General features: G+C 33.2%; 1 long non-coding RNA gene and 1 pseudogene across 2 annotated transcripts in view; one reads left to right on the top strand and one right to left on the bottom strand.

The window, feature by feature from the left end:
- LOC112027776 (uncharacterized) overlaps window positions 1-10,767 on the top strand; it is a 25,463-nt gene extending 14,696 nt beyond the window's left edge. For both annotated transcript variants that reach the window (XR_010625558.1, XR_010625559.1), the window contains one exon: window positions 10,741-10,767. This is a non-coding gene — a long non-coding RNA (uncharacterized LOC112027776). The remainder of the gene's footprint in view (window positions 1-10,740) is intronic.
- On the bottom strand, window positions 8,298-9,963 carry LOC136063904 (ethylene-responsive transcription factor ERF025-like; annotated as a pseudogene).
- Window positions 10,768-19,506: the final 8,739 nt, after the last annotated feature.

The following is a 19,506-nucleotide window of genomic DNA, read 5'->3' as shown; positions in this document are numbered from 1 at the left end:
CTCCCCATTTTCATGGCATGACCTCGCCACAGATGTGAGATCAACAAGCCATGCCACAATCCGAGGCGCCTCAAAGTGGTAGTTTCAAGGTTGTACCTCCAAAGCCATTTTCCTAATAAATTAAAAGACACCAACTTCCGAATTCCCAAACCACCCAGCTCCAGCAATAAGCAGACCTTTTCCCAAGCCACCAGAGGGTATTTGAAACACTCCTTTGAAGAACCTCACAAGAAGTTCCTTTGAATACGTTCTAATCTAATAGCCACAACTTTAGGAACAATAAAAAGAGAAAGATAATAAGCGGAAGACTTAAAAGGTTACTTTCCAACAAAGTGAGCCTGCCACCCTTTGACAAATAAAGACGCTTCCAGCCTGAAAACTTCTTCTCCATCCTCTCCAGAATAGGGTTCTAGATAGAAGTTGTCTTATTCGAAGTACCCAATGACATTCTCAAATAATTCATAGGCAAACTGCCCACCCTGCATTGAAGAATGTCGACCAAAGTCTAAATGTTACTTACCTCCCCAATAGGGACAATCTCCCTTTTCCTCACATTCACCTTCAAACCGGTAAAGGCTTGAAAACAAGTCAAAGCCAACCTAATAGAGAGCAACTGGTCCCTAAAAGCATCACAGAAAAAAATGGTATCATCAGCAAAAAGAAAATGGGAATACGAATGCCAGTAGTATTAACAGGTCCCACATGAAAACCCCGAAGAATACCACCTTCCTTAATTTTATATAGAATCCGACTTAAAACCTCCATGATCAAAAGGAAGAGAAGAGGAGACCACGGATCACCTTGTCTTAGACCTCATGAGCTACCAAAGAAACTAGCAGGAGATCCATTAACCACAACGGGAGAGGGGGGGGGGGTGTGTGGAGCACTAGAGTTTGTAGAATGGATCATGGGTGTGGTTTATGGCGAAGCATTAGTGAAGGTTGGGAGAACTTTTCTAAGCACCTGTCTTTTGTGGTGGGTGATTGTTCACATATTCTCTGTTGGCATGATAAGTGGATTTGGGATAATTCTCTTATGACTCTTATTCTCAGTTATTTGTGTGTTTAGCCAATAAGGAAGCTTGTATTTATGACGTTTTGAGTCCTCCAGTGGGTGGAAACGACAGAGTTTGGAATTTAAGATTTTATAGGGAATTCAATGACTGGGAGTTAACGGCTTCTTTCTCATTTCTTCACTTGATACAATCTCGGATTCCTAGGGGTGGTGGTTGTGACAGTCTTTGTTGGAGCCTCAATGGAAATGGGAAGTTTGACACTTATCTTTTTATCATAAGATTCAAGATGTTACTCTTTCTATTTTCCCTTAGGAGGGCATTTGGAAAGTAAAGGTTTCTAAAAGGGTGGCTTTTTTTATGTGGACAACAGTTCATGGCTAGATTTTTACTTTGGATAATCTTATGCTTCGTGGTCTCCTTTTGGCGAATCGTTGTTGTATGTGCTGTTGAAATGAGGAATTTGCGGATCACTTGCTGATTTTTAGCCCGTTAGTTCATTCTTTGTAGATGTATATGCTTCAGTTGTTTGGGATTGATTGGGTCATGCCAAGTTTTGTTGTAGTCTTGTAGACTTATTATTTTGTTGGCATCCTTGGATGGGGAAACATAATTTCGACAGTCGGAATTTGGTTCCAGGTTGTTTGATATGAACTATTTGGACTGAACGTAATCGGCGTTTTTTTGAGAATACTAAGAAATCTCTGGCTTAGTTAGATTTGTGCCAACGGATGCTCTTTGATTGGTCTCAGTGTTGGGGTCTCTTGGATTGTTCTGCTCTTATTGATTTTCTTTTGTCTCTTAAAATAGTTTAATGTTTCTTTGTTCTTCTTTGTTTCTGTTTGTTCTTTGCTCACTCTTGTGAACTCTGTGTATCTTTCCTCATCAAGATACCCTCCTTCCATGGAAAGATCACCTTCAATCCCTTGATCAATCTTGTGCAAACGAACCCGAAGACCTCCAAAATCACACTCAATCATGCATTTTCTGCATAATATTCAATAGTCCAGATGCTACCTTTACACCATCTAAATCACTCGGACCAAATGCAATTTCATTCACCTTGAATCAGAACTTCAAATCCCTGGTTTTGCTTGGCAAATAAAGATGAATGGTCACCTTGTTTTCTTCATCAGCAACAGCCATAAAGGCATCAACAATACGTTTCCTCGCTCCATCATAGGGAGAAGACTCATGGATCATCCAATGGAAGTGGGGATCTGAATGTGGACGAGATCTCTCTTTAAGAATAGAAATCCTAAAGAAGTTCCACCGCTAATAAGCTTCTTATTAGAAGTAAAATAGACATGTAGTTTTCTAATCAATTCTTATTTGATTAAAATTGTGATATGAATAAGAATGATTTCCATTTGATGTCATGAAATTGAATTGCATATCACGATCAGTTATTGCATCAAATAAGGAACTGATGAACATGTGGATGATTTCTTGAGGGTATGGTCAAATGAGTTAAAATTTGTCATCATCTTGCCATGCATGAGTAGATATGACCTTAAGAGGGTATTCCATGAGTTTCTTTTCATGGAAAATGAGTTTAGTAAAGATTCGTGCAAGGAAAATTATGATAATCTATCAGCATGAATTGGATCTACATTTTATGTGTGATTTTTCTATGCAGTTTTATTCTGTCATTGGTCGTGTGAACTAACATTTGTTTTCAGGGATTCAAGTTCTATTTTTTAATGTAATCTCACATGTTATTTCTTGATTTTTGTTTAATGTAACATCTTTGGATGAAATCATTTGACTTGGAGGGATTGACCATTTGCCATTAATTACTGGGAGACATATTCGGATTGGGCAAGCTTGATAACTTAGATAGACCTCATTTTGTGACACAACCTTCAAGCCTAGATCAAAGGATTTAAAATAGTTCATTTCCAATGTAATTTTGCATTTTCTTAGTTTGTAATAAGGAATCAAAGCAATGCAATTGTTTCTTTAGTTTGTAACTAGGTAAAAGCCATGTAATTTTCTTCTTCCATCTCTTTGTTAAGATAATGTAATTTTGAATGAGTTAATAAAATACATATTTTATCGGGTTTCTTCATTTTTTTCCCAATAATAATCGACTTCATTCTACAGCCCTCAAATTATGCGAATAAATATGGTCATTTGAGCCTCCATTATTAGACTCATTATTTGGGGGAATAGTCAAAAATTGATGTGCTATTGGGTTGTGGTTGTCATACTTCAGCTCATTGAGGTTTACCTGACCTAACAAATTTGCCTCTGGAATCACAAAAAGTGTGGGAATCCACATAGAGAACGTGATTGATCAAACTACTAATTTGCTATAAAATCTTTAATCATAGTACTTGATGGGTAGCTTCGACAAACCAACCCTAGCAGCAGCATTGGAGAAAGTCCAATGGATAACACATTTTTTTTTTAACAGAAAGATCATCAATACACAAGAAGTTCAAGAAGTAGAATAGTATTGGTAAAAATCACCATATCAATACATAAGAAGTTCAAGAATATGAAGTTCAAGAAGTAGAAAAGTATTGGTAAAAATCACCATAGTCAAGGACGAAATCACAAGAAATTTGGTTACTTGAAAAGAATTGTAGTAAGGATCAAAACTCATGCCTTATACAACGATAACCTACATCACTTTTCGGGTAAATTTTTTTGTTTTGGCTTTTCATTAGTCATGTGGGGCCCCTGGGCCTGGTAGCCTCGGCCCATCTTGCATTTGGCCCATGGCCTATGCCGAGGAGGAATGATCGTCCGAGGATGGCGTATGAAGACCTAAGCTTTTTTGGATCCACACAGAGGACATCCCTGTCCTCAGTGTACCGAGGCTAATTCCAGGCGGGGGAGCGGGCCAAGGACAGGTTGTCACGTCTACACTAAATGCACTTACCTAACCCCCTGGCCGCATTAATGGGGATGTAAGCCCTAGACAGGGTAACATTGGTCCTTGTGAACCACTCGAGTACTGATAAGGCCTCTGATGGGACGGACGGTCAGAGGGAAGGCAAGTGAATGGTCAACAGATGGAAGAAAGAGATAGGAGGAAGAGGACTATATAAGAAGGGCAAGCAAAGCAGTTGGGGGGGGGGGGGGGGGAAAAATGGAGAAAGAACCTCCTCGGACAAGGGCCGAGGAGCTACTCTTAGCACTAAGTTGGCTTCATCCCCCTTCAACGAGAAAAGGTTCTGGGTGTAACGTTGTTAGTCTATTAGGGCCTAATTCTTCATCCACTCTCTAGAAATGTATTGTTGGGCCTATCTAAATTGAGTCCCTACAAGTCATTTTTTCTATTTATGGTAATTTTTTATTATTAATATTAGAGTAAATATCAATTCAAAATTTAGAATGAGATCTCACTTATTTTGGGATGTCTCCTTTAGTTTGTAGAATTAATTTAATAATTTTCTCAATTTGGCATTTTTGGGGGTAATTTTTCTTATTTTATAGCCTAATTTGTGCTTAATAAGAATTAGAGCTTTCTAGCTAGAGTTTTTTTAGGGTTTTTTTTTTTTTTTTTTAAATTTTTTTTATGGGTCTCCTTGCAACCCTAGGATTTTTTTTTTTTTTTTACATGCATTATAGCCTCCAAGGCGTTCATAAATATCTATATTCATTTACAACCATACGCAATACTAATGTCAAAAGTACCAATTGTGACCCTCTTTTTAATTTAAACAAATATATTTAGAAAGGATAATTTAAAAAAAAGTTTTCTTTTTGAGTTTTTTTTTTTTTTTTTTTTACAAGATAGAATTTCTACTCTAGCCTAATCTAAATGTATATGTGTGTGAAACTCTCTCCTAGAGACTTGAACTCCGATCCTTTCCCCCCATACCTCACAAGCACTTATACTTGTGGAGTGACTATCGCACCAAGGGTATGCGGTGCCTTTTAGAGTTAGAGTAGTAGAATCATTGACATATCAAGTAATAACATTAATATAACAATAAATATACATATACAATTTTTTTACACAAATTTTCACAACTATATTGATAGAAAGTTGTCAATAGTAGATGTCTATTTCTGACAACTTGATAATTTTTTTTTTAAATGTTTATTTTTAGGGTTAGGGCAATAAAAACATCGTTTAATGACATTAATATAACAATAAGTCTACATTCACAACTTTTACCACACAAAGTTTCACAATTACAGTGATGGCAAGTTGTCAACATTGATTTTTTTTTTTTTTAAATAAAAAAAAAATCTTTTAAGGGTTAAGGGCAATAGAACCATTGACATAATGGCATAAACAACTTTTTCCCCCATAAATACAGTGATCATTGTTAATAGAAAACAAGAAGAATGTGTTGATGGTAAGTCAATATAAAAATGAATAATAACTTCTTCTTTTTTAATAGTAGGCCATATGCTTGCTAGAACCAGCAAAATTAAGACTGTATGGAAAAAAAAAAGGGTTAGAAGAACACCTGGCTTGTTTAGACAAATTGCTCACTAAGGATGTATTTTATACCACCGTATCGAATGAAATTACTTTAATAAAAAGGTCAGTTTCAATTTTAGAAAATGGCAAAACTTAAGTATAGTATTTAGGTGCTGTTTCGTAGGTTTTTTTTTTTTTTTTTTTTTTTTTAAATTTATCTATGTGGCTGCTTAACTAAAAAAGAAAAAGGGTAGAGAAAATGGTAAATAGTTCAATTGATATCTTAAGGTATCTGAGGATTTTTAATTGAGTATCAAGAGTTCAAATTCTCCACCTACAATTATTAATATAAAAATATAAATAATAAATAAAGATTAAATCAGTCCTTCCGTTATTTTCCTGTTAAATTGCTTGATTATGCGGTCACTAAAAGCTGAGGTGGAATTATTTTATTTTATTTTGTTTTCCAGCTTCTCAAAAAAAAAAAAAAAATTTGTTTTCCTAATTTTACATGGCTCTAAACGTAGACACGTAGGCAGCTGTTTTAAACTTACAAAGAAAAAGAAAAAAGTTGCAAATAATCCCAACCACGTAAACAAACCCCTACCCCACACTCAACCACCACCCAATAAGCAATAAGCATCCATTAAAATACCATATACGAATATGTGGAAAAAAGAAGAAGGAAACTATTAGTTCACATTAATTATAAGATTTTTTAAAATTATTTGTTTATAGTGTGCTATGAATATAAAATTTACATTATAAATTAAAATTGAACATTTTTATTTAATCTACAATATAAATACAATATAAATCTTACATAGTTCAGTACAAACAAATAATTATCCAAAAAACATAAATGTCCTTTTGGGAATGACTTTTTGGCTATCTTTTTTTTTTTTTTTTAAGCTACAGTACAACTTTTAAAACCTTATCTATACTTTTTTTTTTTTTTGATAAGAACCTTATCTATACTTTAACAAATAGAAAAAAAAGTGTGCATTTGATATTGTTTAAAAGGTTAGTTTTTTTTTTATTATTTTATTTATTTTTATTATTATTTATAAATCTTATTACATTTTTGGTACTATTTATAAATCTCACTATAATATTTTAATTACTTTTTATTTTTATTTATAATACTTTTAATAAAATATTTTTAATTTTAACTAAATAAACTGATCTAACCAAACCCTAAAGATGTCCACGCTACTTTATATTAATTTCTATAGAGAGTTACAGCTGTGTAACTTAAAAATTCTTAATCTTATCCCAAAAAAAAACCTTAAAAAAATATCTACTTGCAAGAATATCTTTCAAAGGCATAGTCATATATATATATAAATATCCCCACCATTGTAGTAACCAAGAAAAGTCAGTGTTCTTCTCAAAAAAAGGGAAAAAAAAGAAAGAAAGAAAAAAACCAGTCAGTCAGATTCACAAATTTTCCTCAAAATGCTAGTACTTCATATTTGGCACAATTTTTGCCTTCTATCTGGGAATTTTAAACATTGAAGGCCGGAAAGTTCAGGTACTTTTTTTTTTTNATAGTACTAAGGTGTTTATTACTTAGATTCCCCTCTTAAAATTCAGCCATGTGGCTACTCAACTAAAAATACACTTCCATTCCATGAGAAAAAAAGCCACAAAGTTGAATTTTAAGAGAGGAACTTAAAGAGTAATACCTAAGGCACTGTACTTAAGTTTTGCATTTAAAAAAAAATATAATTAATAATCAATAATAACTTACTTTTTCCCCATAAAAAATTATAATAACTTTCTATCTTTTTTTTTTTTTTTTGAAAACAATAATGATAATAACTATATATGGATAGAGCTTTTTAAGGGGAAAAAAAAAAAAAAAAAAAAAGAAGCTTTTTTGTATATTTCTTAACTACTCCCACAGCCTCCTTCTCGTATGTGGGGTAGTTGTGAACTGTGAAGTGCACTGCGTCGTTTTTTTTTTTTTGACCCATATGCTTGAATTATTTTTTAAAATTTTTTTGATGAAGACCCATATGCTTGACTAACTACAAGAAGGTCTGCTGGGTGTATTGTTTGAGATTTGTTTTTCTTTTTTTTTTGGTGTTGAAGAGTATGATAGGATATACCCATGAACAAGTATCAGAGAGTGTAATCCTAATTACATGTTTCATACTTAGCAATTGGAACTTTTCAGAAAACGAGCACAGTTTCCTTCTTAGCACAATTACTCTGCGTTGGTTCAGCTTAAAGAAGCAAACTTGCTTGTTTAGCACAGCTCTAATGGCTCTATAAGGCCTAATGAACAAAGTAATGTGGCAAGGCTACATAGGAGTGCCTACAATGGAGAGGTGTTTCTAAATCCTCATTGGTGCCCAAAATTTTTTATTATAAAAAATCCTGCTCTTTGCATGAAAATTTTCAATTAAGACATCCAATGCACTACATCTACCTCTCACGTAAAGTGGAGCCCATAAATTGACCCATGCTTGTGTGAGAAGAAAGTAGCATATAAGGTGTACAGAGTAATTTCTCCCACGCTTTCTTGTGGTTCAATTTATATATTATTAAAATTCAACTTTTGCATGCTTCTCTCTCCCAACCCCCCCTCCTTTTTCATCTTCTCTACCACAATCCACAACATAAACACTTTTTGATCATAATAACCTCAAGATTCAGACGCTTAAGAGTTGCAGTGAACTAGGCCCTTTGAGTATCTTTATGTTCTTGCTCTTTTTTGAGCAAATCTTGTTAACATATATAGGTCTCTTAAGCATCTATGGCCTCACAATCCCAATCATGAAAACTACTAGTAACTAGTAGTAAGTATTTCTTATTAACAAAAATTCTTTGTAGTGCTATACATCCTATAAAAAGAGAGCCTAGTACCTCATGAGAAAGCACAAGTTCATTGGGAAACCAAACACTCTTATATGTGGACTTCTCCAAAACACTGGATAGAACTTAGAAGTAGCTTAATACAAAGCATACACAGCACAACCAGCCACCAAGAAAGATGCTAATTAGCAGCACAAGCATCTAATTCTTCTATGTAGCTAACTACCTAATCTGCAGACTGACTGACAGAGTTACAAACCCAGCACATGGAGGAAGCTCATCCCATAGTTAGTTCAAGAACAAGAACAAGAACTAAGGCAAAACAAAACAAACACACATACACACATACATTCAATACAAAATACAACCATTTTTCAAACACCATAGTGTTTAGTTATATGTATAACTCCATTACCCATCTCCATCATTACCTGATTCATCCGAAGACGACTTTGACCGAATCCTTGGCGGACTTAATTACAAGCATCTCCCTGTCTGCCATATCCACCAGCAAACTTGGCATGTTCAATTCTTCGTCAATCAACTCTTCCTCAGTTCTTTCACGATGTGTGGTATCCTGATCGGCACTACCACTCTCCGGCGACCTCTGCATCCTCGCCTCCGCCGCACACGGCGCCGCGGCGCGTATACCGGGCGACATCGAAGCCGGTAACTGACCCGAAAGAATCACATTTGATTTGGGAAGCCCAACTCCAAATCTGGTCCCTCCAAAGCCTCCGCTGCCGCCATCTCCTTCGCCGGGTACGTGCCGAGCCAAATGCGTGTGGTTTTATGTGGCTGGCGTATCTCTGATACCCATTTCCCGCTCCGGCTTCGATCGAGAGCCCCAGGTATTTCCTGTGCTCAGTAGTGCTGGCCGATCCAGGTTGACCCGAAAACTCTTCCGCTACCGAATCGGTGGCTTGACGGCGGTGGTTATAGAGCTTGAAGTAGCTGCTGTATTACTGGCCAGAGTGGTCTCTCCCAGCGCAAGTTAGCGGGTACAGGTAGGTCATTTTTGTGCACGGTAGCAGGTTTCTTTTCTGGGCCATTGTGCATTTACTTACTTTCTATAAGCGGATAGGGTTTTGTTTTTACCTTTTTTTATTTATTTATTTTTTTTGGGAGAGCTTTTTACCGCCTGCCTTGCCTTCCATGTCAGGTCTCCCAACTTTGATTTACAGTCTAGGGTGTATGATTGCTACACCCATGTGATTTTTTTTTTTTTTTTTTTTTCTTTCTTTTTTTGGTTGGAGGTGGTGAGGGTAAGACAAGCATTAAATTTTTTTTTTTTTTTTTTTTTTTCTTTCTTTTTTTGGTTGGAGGTGGTGAGGGTAAGACAAGCATTAAAGGTTATCAAGTGAATCTAGATGGGTAACTTGTTTTTATATTTTGCATTCAGATCTGAAGGAGTCATCATCCATCTGCATGAAATTAATGGAAAATAATTCTCTACCTTTGAAACAAATTTAAAGGTGTACACAGCAACCTGATTAAATTCAAAAAATAAAAATAAAATCTTAACCGTAAAATTGACAAAATAGAGAAATTTTATTTGGTTATTTATGTGTGTAGTGGCATATATATACCCCATATAATTAGCAATTGACAACAGGCACTAAATATCTTTCACTTGCTTTTCTAGAAATGACCATCCTAACTAAGCTAGGCTAACCTTATTGTAACTCTTCTCTCCATATGCAATGTCGGTCAGGGGCAAGGTCTTCACTCTTGAAGACATCTTGCATCACTTTGCTTGAATTCAATGAACCTTGGAACACCTTTTAACACTAGCACATAAAATACAACTGAGGGCAAGATACAAAAATAGCCAACATTTATGCAGGAAGTTGATTTTATAAAGTTCAAGGTCTATCAGAGAGACTAAAAATACTTTCGAATTCTAGTCACATTTTATCTGGAATAGAAATTAATTAATTTTCTTGAGCAGATTGTCAAACGTATTTGTCTTCAATCCACATCTTAACTTCAATTGTTACAGAGTTCAATATTAGGCTGGAATTATATACTCTTATAAATGATGGTGAGCTTGGCCAACAATTTCTTTCAAATATGTTTTCTTTGAGTGGGATTGGGTTTTTTTTGTAATGTTGGTTGTAGCAGAAACATGGGTAAGCCTTAATTTTTTGTGCATCTTCATTTTATGCCTTATGAAAACTAGTTACTGAAAGTCCAAAGCGCAGTGTAGGTCTACTGCTGGTGATTTTTTCCTCCAAACTCTTTTCAGATATTAACTGCCCCTTTTTGTGATGAGTTATTTAGAGCATCTTAAATTCTTGATTTACAAATTTTTTTTTTTCTCTAAACTTTGAGCTGCTCGAAAAGTATCTGAAGAAGTTGGTGCTCATATATATTTCTGGTCATATTGATTGTTGTTTTAGCAATTATGGCATTATATTTAGCATATTATTGGTATTTTGTCTTGAAAGCTGTATGTTTGAGTTACACATAATTCCAAATAACAGATTTTCAGTTTGTCCCATTTGTGTTCTTGCAGCTTGAAAGGGCTTGAAATCCTTTGACAATGGACTGAGAAAAGTATGTTTGGTGGCCTCAGTTATTCATGGGGTAACACCATCGACTGATATGTCTAGGAGCAGTCTCAAGGTCGATCACTTACACAGTTTCTTTGTCATTGAGATAAACCAATTTGTTCCTTGTTAAAGTCTAATATATATATATATACACGTATTAAGGGGAAAAAAAAGAACTTTCTGGAAATAAAACTGGTTTGATTTTTTGATAATAACCTCCATGCTATTATTGTTCCCATGCCTATATTGAAGTTTATTTTGGTGGAAATAATTTGATGTTTGAAAATGTTATGAAGTGATGACTCTATATCTCGAATTGGCTGCAGATATCCTTGAACTGGTTATCAAACGGCTTCCCATTGTCAGTAAGTATCACTCTTAGTAGTCGAAAGTCCAAATCTGCATATTGTGGATTTTCAGGCGAAAATCCTTGGTGATCTTTTCAGTTATTGTAGTTGTAGGTTTGACTTTCACCCACTTAGTAAAGTAGTGAACACTGCAAGAGTAATGCTACAAATACAAACTATTTTACAACTCTTTTCAGTTATTGTAGTTGTGGCTAATTTCTTACTGGTTTTCATCTAAACCCATCACTGACATCACTTTTTCATTTGTCAATAACCAATAATCACTTACCACATCAGCAGTTTGTAAAAAAGTTTGTATGTTTAGCATTACTCTTACCACAAACTTCATCTATCTTTTGTGTATAGATAGGGGTCTATTATGTCAACTCAAAAGGAGGGACTTTTGGCTGAAAATTCAGTGTCTACCATCAGTTATCATCTCTGAAAAATTTCTATAAGAGAAACAACAATTCTCAGAGAAAATCCATTATTTTCCTCATCAAGATACCCTCCTCCTTCCATGGAAAGATCGCCCATCAATCTCTTGAGCAAACTCATGCAAACATGAGCCCAAAGACCTCCAAAATCACACTCAATCATGCATTTTCTGCCTAGTATTCAATAGCCCAAATGCTTCCATTACACCATCAAAACCACTCAGCCTACTATAAGACTATTAAAATCACTCAGCCCAAATGCTATTTTAGTCACCTTAAATCAGAACTTCAACCCTAGCTAGTTTTACTTGTCAAATAAAGATGAATAGTGACCCTGTTGTCCTCATAACCATACGATACATTTCCTCGTTCCACCATATGGAGAAGACTCATGGATCATCCAATAGAAGTGGAGATCTGAATGTGGACGAGATCCATCTTCAAGAATAGAAACCCTTAAAAAGTTCCACCACTAAGATTCTTATTAGAATTAATACAGGTAGTGATGAACATGTAGATGATTTCTTGAGAGTATGGTCACATGAGTTTAAGATTTATCATAATTTTTTTTTTCTTCTTTTTTTCTTTTTTTTTTCTTTTCTTTTCTTTTTCATACAAGATATAAATTTTACTCTAGCCTAATTTAAGCATATATGTGTGTGAATCTCCTTCTTGAAGACTTGAATCCCAACCTTTATCCCTCCATACCCCATAAACACTTATACTTGTGGAGTGACCACTGCACCAAAGATGCGCGGTGGTGATTTATCATCATCGTTATTCTTGTCATACATGAGTAGATATGACCTTAAGAAGGTGGTTCTTTTTAAAAAATGAGTTTAGTAAAGATTTATGTAATGAAAATTATGATAACCTATTAGTGTGAATTGAATCTAGATGTTTATGCGTGATTTTTCTATATTTAATTCCTTATTGGTCATGTGAACTAACATTTGTTTTCAGGGATACAGGTTTTCTTTTTTTAACATGTAATCTCACACGTTCTTTGTTGATTTTGTTTAACGTGTGATATGGCATATATGAATGAATTTGACTAGGAGGAATCGACAGTTTGCCATTAATTACAAGGAGACATCTTCAGATGGCAAGATTAATATCTAAGACTAAAGACCTTCTCATTTTGTCACTTAGCCTTCAAGCCTAGATCAAAGGATTTAAAAGATTAGATCATTTCCAATGTAATTTTGCATTTCATTAGTTTTTACCAAGGAATCAAAGCAATGCAATTATTTTTTTTTGGGGGTAACCAATGCAATATTTTTTCTCTAGTTTGTAACAGGGTAAGAGCCATGTAATTTTCTTCTTTCATATTTTTGTTAAGATAATGCAATTTTGGATACTAGTTAAAAAAATACCTATTTTATTGGGATTCTTAGTTTTTTTTTCTCAATAATAATCAACTCCAATTTACATCCCTCAATTTAGGGGAATAAACATGGTCGATTGAGCCTTCATTATGAGACTCGTTATCTAGGGGAATACCTAAAAATTGGGGTGCTATCGTGTCCTGCTTGTCACATTTTAGCAAAGTATTATCATAAACCATATATGGGTATGACTCTTTCTTATGTCCAAGTCTACCACATTCAAAGCACATGCTTTCAATACCAAATACAAATTCAGTTGGGCATATTTTGCAATATTAATAAAGGTTCTGAATGGCTCATTGAGGTTTACTTGACCTAACAAACCTACCTCTAGAGTGGTAGAACCACAAAAAGTGCTAAATCGACAGAGAGCCGGATTGATCAAACTCCTAATTTACTATAAATTCTTTAATATTAGTACTCAATAGGATCAAAACTCATGCCTTCTACAACGATGACCTACACCACTTTTCGAGTAAATTCCTTCATTTGGGCCTTTAATTAGTCATTTTTGCTATTTATGGTAATTTTTCTTTTATTATTGGAGTAAATTTCAATTTAAATTTTAGAATAAAGTCATGCCTATTTTGGGATGTTTCCTTTAGGAAGTAGGATTTAATTTTGTAATTTTCTCAATTTTGCATTTTTAAAAGTATTTTTTCTTATTTTCCAACTTAATTTTGTGCTCAACACGAATTAGAGTTTTTTAACTAGGAGTGTTTTAGGGTTTTTTAAGTCTTCGGTAACTCGAAGACTTCTTTTTTTATTTATTTACGTGTTATGTTTCTTATGGCTTTCGCTTGTATCAATAAGAATTGCCACAAGGTTTCCAAAAGTAAGGGGACTTGGAAACTATATATATATATATATACACACACCTTTACTAGTACTATGAGAGACAAATTAAGTTCGGGAGGGCTTTGATTCAATGTTTCTTATTTAATATCTTTATATTAGAGGTGAATTTGGACAAATCCACCATTAGATTACATTTTCTTTTTATATTCTCCATACTTGCAAAATTTCTAGAAAATTAAAAATCAATAGTTATGTCATCAATAAATTGTTTAAATTGCAATGATTTGTAGTTTAAAATTATGTATAAAATATAAGCTCATATATCATATAATAAATAATATTTGATTGACATAAAATTTGACAAGTTTATTAAAAATATAAAAAAAATGCAATCCAACGGTTAGATTTTCGAAATATGTAGTCATATAATTTTTTTAAAGGAAGTTGTCTAAACTTTGTCCTTGTACTAATTAATTTGAGATAATATATGAGTTCATAAGCTTATAGAGTGGACATTGGATTGAGATTAAGCATGTATGGACTAGGCCCGTTTCTTTAAATAATAATAATATTTGTGCTCAACACGAATTAGAGTTTTTTAATTAGGAGAGTTTTAGGGTTTTTTAAGTCTTCGGTAACCCTAAGACTTCTTTTTTTCTATTTACGTGTTATGTTTCTTATGGCTTTCGCTTGTAGCAATAAGAATTGTCATAAGGTTTCCAAAAGTAGGAGACTTGGAAACTATATATATACATTTACTAGTACTATTAGAGACAAATTAAGTTCAGGAGGGCTTTGATTCAATGTTTCTGCACTTTGGACAGCTGGAAGACGAAAACCCAATTTTGTCTTCATCATCAATGACTTGGTTTTGAAGCATATCCTTGCTCAAGGCTCCTGTGATACAAACCAGAAGCTTATCTTTGTAGCTAGTAGTATCCTTAGTTTGATCCCTCAACAAAGCCACTAGCCTTTGAGGCTCCAACTTCCCTGTCTTTAGTTCTTTTGGTACTTCTCTGCAAACTATATGCAACCTCAACAAAGCTTACCTATATGAAGTTTGCCTTTTATTAATATTGTTCTTTTCTTTTTATGTATAGTTTTTGGGACCTCTGTAATTGCCCTGGGCGGCCATTTCAATAACTACAAAATATTTGTTTGTGTGGTTGTAAGGATGGGTGATTAGTGATCACACTATAATATGACGAAATTTTTACGTATATGATATTCCTTCTTGGTGGATAGTGTTGCTTAAAAAAGAAGCCGCGCATTATATATTTAAAGAAAAATTGATATTTGGGCTGACTCATCATTACTTGGCCCAAGCTAAAGCTAAAGTGACGGCCCAGGAATATTGACGTCCTCTAATTTAAATGGAGTTCTCCATGACAACCTACTTCAACAACTTTTGAAGAAAACTTGGTCGGGATCTGGTGAACCCTAGAGACCAAAGCAGAAGGAGACAAAAAAAAGGACCCTCCCTCCACTAAAAAAGACTTATATAATTGCAAATTCGCAATAATGACAGCAAGAATCAAATCCGGAACAGTCTCAAACTCTCACCGACCAAAAATCATGGCCCTGAAAATGAAATCTTGGGAATAGAATCCGAGTCCGAAGATTACGCCCTTAAGGGAACAAAAATCCACAAGAATAGAAATGAATCCTCAACATTCGTGGGATTTGTGTTAGAGAAATATTATATTAAGTGTCACGTAGGAAATGAAAGAGATACCGTACGAGTTTATATGATTATAGGCTGGGTATTGAATTGAGCTCGGATATGTGTGGCTACGCCCTCTTATCTAAATAATAATATAGGACAAACTACATATTTAGTTCTTATCTTTTGTATCACATTTCAATTTCGTCTATAATCTTTCAATTATATCAATTTGGTCTTTAACCTTTTAATCTCGTTTCAATTTAGTCATTGCCGTTATTTTTTAGATGGAAATTTCTAACGTGGCAAATAATCAAAATAAAAATTTAGTTCATTGCCACATCGATGGGAACTAATTTTTTATTCTGGCTATTAGCCATGTTTGCAATTTCGACACTGGAATGTTAGGGACTAAGTTAACACATTGAAAGGTTAGAGACCAAATTTAAATATGGTGTAAAGAACATGGACTAAATTTAAATATGGGATAAAGAATATGAACCAAATACGTAGTTTACCCAATAATAATTTATTAATAGTTCAATTTAGTGAGCATTTTATTTATTATGGCGTTTAAATTTGTGTATTGACCTATTGAACTAAGGGTAAAATTTAGTTACAAAATTTGTTGTAAACTAAAATTACAACTTTACTCAATATCTTTTTATTAGAAGTGAATTTTGACAAATCCACCATTGAATTATATATTCTTTTTATATCTTCCATGCTTGCAAAATTTCTAGAAAATTAATGATCAATAGTCATGTCATCAATAAATTGTTTAAATTGCAAGGATTTGTAGTTTAAAATTTTGCATAAAATATAAGCTCATAGATTATATAGTAAATAATATCTGATTGATATAAAATTTGACATGTGTATTAAGAACGTAAAGAAAATGTAATTCAGCGGTTAGATTTTTTAGATATGTAGTCATGTTAATTTTTTTAAAGGAAGTTGTAGCTTTAAACTACAACTAATTTTGTAGTTAAACTTTTGTCTTTGTACTAATTAATTTGAGATAATATATTAGTTCATATGCTTATAGAGTGGACATTGGATTAAGCTTAAGCATGTATGGACTAGGCCCGCTTCTTTAAATAATAATATTTTATATTTTATTAATAGTTCAGTTGGCTGAGCATTTTATTTATGATGATGATTTTTTTCTGAGGGAATTTATGATGATGATTAGATATGCGTATTGCACTCATTAATATGAGAGAACTCTAGTTCTCTTGTCAACAAAATCTTTGGTCATTGGATTGCTATCCATTAATAGTCTTTAGGTTAAATCATATCTTCTCTTCTCTTTCACAAATTAAACTGGAGATGATCAATACGTTACATGGATGACGGATGATGCACGATAGACATATGAACTATACTTTACCTTTTAATAATAGTAAAACAAAGTAAAAGCAGGCACTTCATTCGTCGGCTCATGGGTGGGTTTGTGAATGAGGAGACAGCCTTTGCTTTACTCGTCATCCATGATGAATTACATTCTCTTGTTAGCAATGTTGCTATCATTTTGTTTTTAAAAAAATTATTCTAACCCGGATAATTTAATAGTGTATCAAATTAAACTATATGGTTTCAAAAATAACAACCAAAATTTCAAAGTTTTTTCATTTTTATTTTTATAAGTCCAGACACGTACCATTCCATTCTACCTAAATGAGTTCCTATTTAATTTCAATTTTTGGTATAGGTAAGGATTGAACTTCAAATCTTTTATATAATTATAAAAAATTTTACTTGTTGATCTTAGGATCTAAACCGTATATATCAAAAATTCACATTAAAAAGAAAAGGTGAGGTATGCTTTCTTTTTCACTTAAGTTGAACCATTCCTGTGAGGAAAAAAAAAAAAAAAAAGAAGTTGAACCAATCCAATGCCATCATATATGTCGACAGCCGCATATTATATGCCGACAGCCGCAGAATTCTAAAAACATATTCAACTTTTGCTAATCATCCCACCCATACCTTAAAAGAATTATTTATCTATAACATAATGATCATGTTCTACTTATGTTTTTTAAATTTATTATTCTATTTTTTTTTGTTTGCAAAAAATAGATTACTCCTTTTATATATTTTAGTTATCTATAAGATTCGTCCACTTTTGGTCAAAATTCTCTTTATGTTGTCAATATCTTTAGCAATAATCCTATTGTGGTAAGAAAACACAGTCAATTTGTCTTTCCAACCATGCATCATTACTTCCATCAATCTTTACTATTCTCATCATGTGTTTTGAATGAAGAGCTAGCAGCCTAGCAGCAAAGCAGAACATTCGTTGCTTGCTTCACATGCTTTAAGAAAAAGCAATAAATTTTTAGGACCGGTTGGTAATGTAGTACTGGTAAGGTTGTTTGTATTTTTTGAAAATATGCAAGGGTGAAAAATTGTGTAAAAATACGTATAATTTTATTTAAATACTAAAAATAGTTGTTTAAATCACGGTAACAAACTGGCCTTAATTACCAAAAAAGAGTTTCTTATCTTTATTTTTGTGTCATTATTGTTGAATACCCTAATGCAGTGTAGTGGGTATGCACAACGCGCAAGTACAAGTTCGCAGTGACAGCTCTAGGAATTATTTTTAGGGTATTCATTAAAAAACTTAAATTATACAAAATTTAATAAAAAGACAATTTGAATATATTAATGTCACAAAAAAACACGCAAATACAAGAAATATTACAATTTTTTGTATTAACAAAGAGAATAAGAAAAAAAAATAGACTAATAAAAGCTAAAGTACAAATTGAAAATGCTGATATGAGAATAATTAAGTGACCACAACAATTTCATTACAAATCTTATACAATAAGTTGTTAGCATGTTATTGGTGGGTAAAACATGTCAATAGTGAACCTAAATTAGAATTAGTAATAGCTTACCACATAAAATTTATTGTGAAAATGTTGTGGATGTAACATTACTCTTATATTTATTAAACACAAATTCTTATGAGTCTCAAGTAAAAGTGTTTAACATTTTTATTATGGTGGTCAAAATAAGTTAATTTAATAAATAATATATTTTTTTAAACTATATATATACAATATTTTTAAGTCAAGGTGGTCCATAATATATTAGTTTAAAAATAAATTTTTATATAAATTTTTTTTTTGGCAAGTGAGGACCACCCTCACGTACAAGTAGAGCCGCCCGTGCAAGTTCGACTTTAATATTTTAATATTCAGCGACAAAAAAGACTTTTAAATTTTCACTATACATGATATTTATATGATATTTTGGTTTCCTATGCTTTTGCTGCTCTGGATGTGAATCATGTGATACCGACTAGACTACAGTGACCTACACTAATTAATTATTTGTGTTTATAATTAGATTATAAGTTAGTTTTTTGACTATAAAATAATTCCTTTTGTGTTTAGGACTACACTAATTGTGTGTGTTGAAGCTAACTTTGTCTGATTTTTTCGTTCAACTCAGGTCAGTAGGCCGAGAGGATTTTGGATCGATGAACCTAAAGGTCAGTTTACATAAAACTAATTCAATCTACTCAATAGGATTGTAAAGATCAAGTCGAATTTATGTCTTTATTTATTTTGAAAGTTACTACAATAGGAATCAGATTTGAATCCTAATTTTTCTTGTAAAGAAAAGAATAAAAAAATGCTACTTAGATACAAGACTCTTGTTAATCGAGTCAAGTTTTGAAAGTTCAATATTAATTCATTTAATTTTATTTTAAATATAAGTCGAGTTCGAGTTTATCACCAGGCTAGATTATGTGTAGGAGTGTACATGAATCAGGTTGGAGAGTTCTTTCAACCTTGCCTGACAAGGTTGACTTGATAAATTCTTAAATCAATCCAACCCATCACATGTATAAAAATCACCCTAACCCAACCCACATGGGACGTCAAATTTGGTCAATTTGTGCCAAATGAGTTGAAAAAACAAGCAACCTAAACCCGAGACTTAAAATAAAATTCCAACCTAACCCAACCTAAGGCATCAAGTTTGGTTGGGTTGGCTTGATGGGTTGGATGCACACCCTCTTTCTTTTTTTTCTTTTTTCTTTTTCTTTTAATTCAAGATGCACAACCCCTAA

This window comes from Quercus suber, unplaced genomic scaffold (genome assembly GCF_002906115.3).
Source record: "Quercus suber isolate HL8 unplaced genomic scaffold, Cork oak 2.0 scaffold_593, whole genome shotgun sequence".
Lineage (NCBI taxonomy): Eukaryota > Viridiplantae > Streptophyta > Magnoliopsida > Fagales > Fagaceae > Quercus > Quercus suber.
Note: the sequence above shows the minus strand (reverse complement) of the source record. Positions and strands in the feature narration are given on the sequence as shown.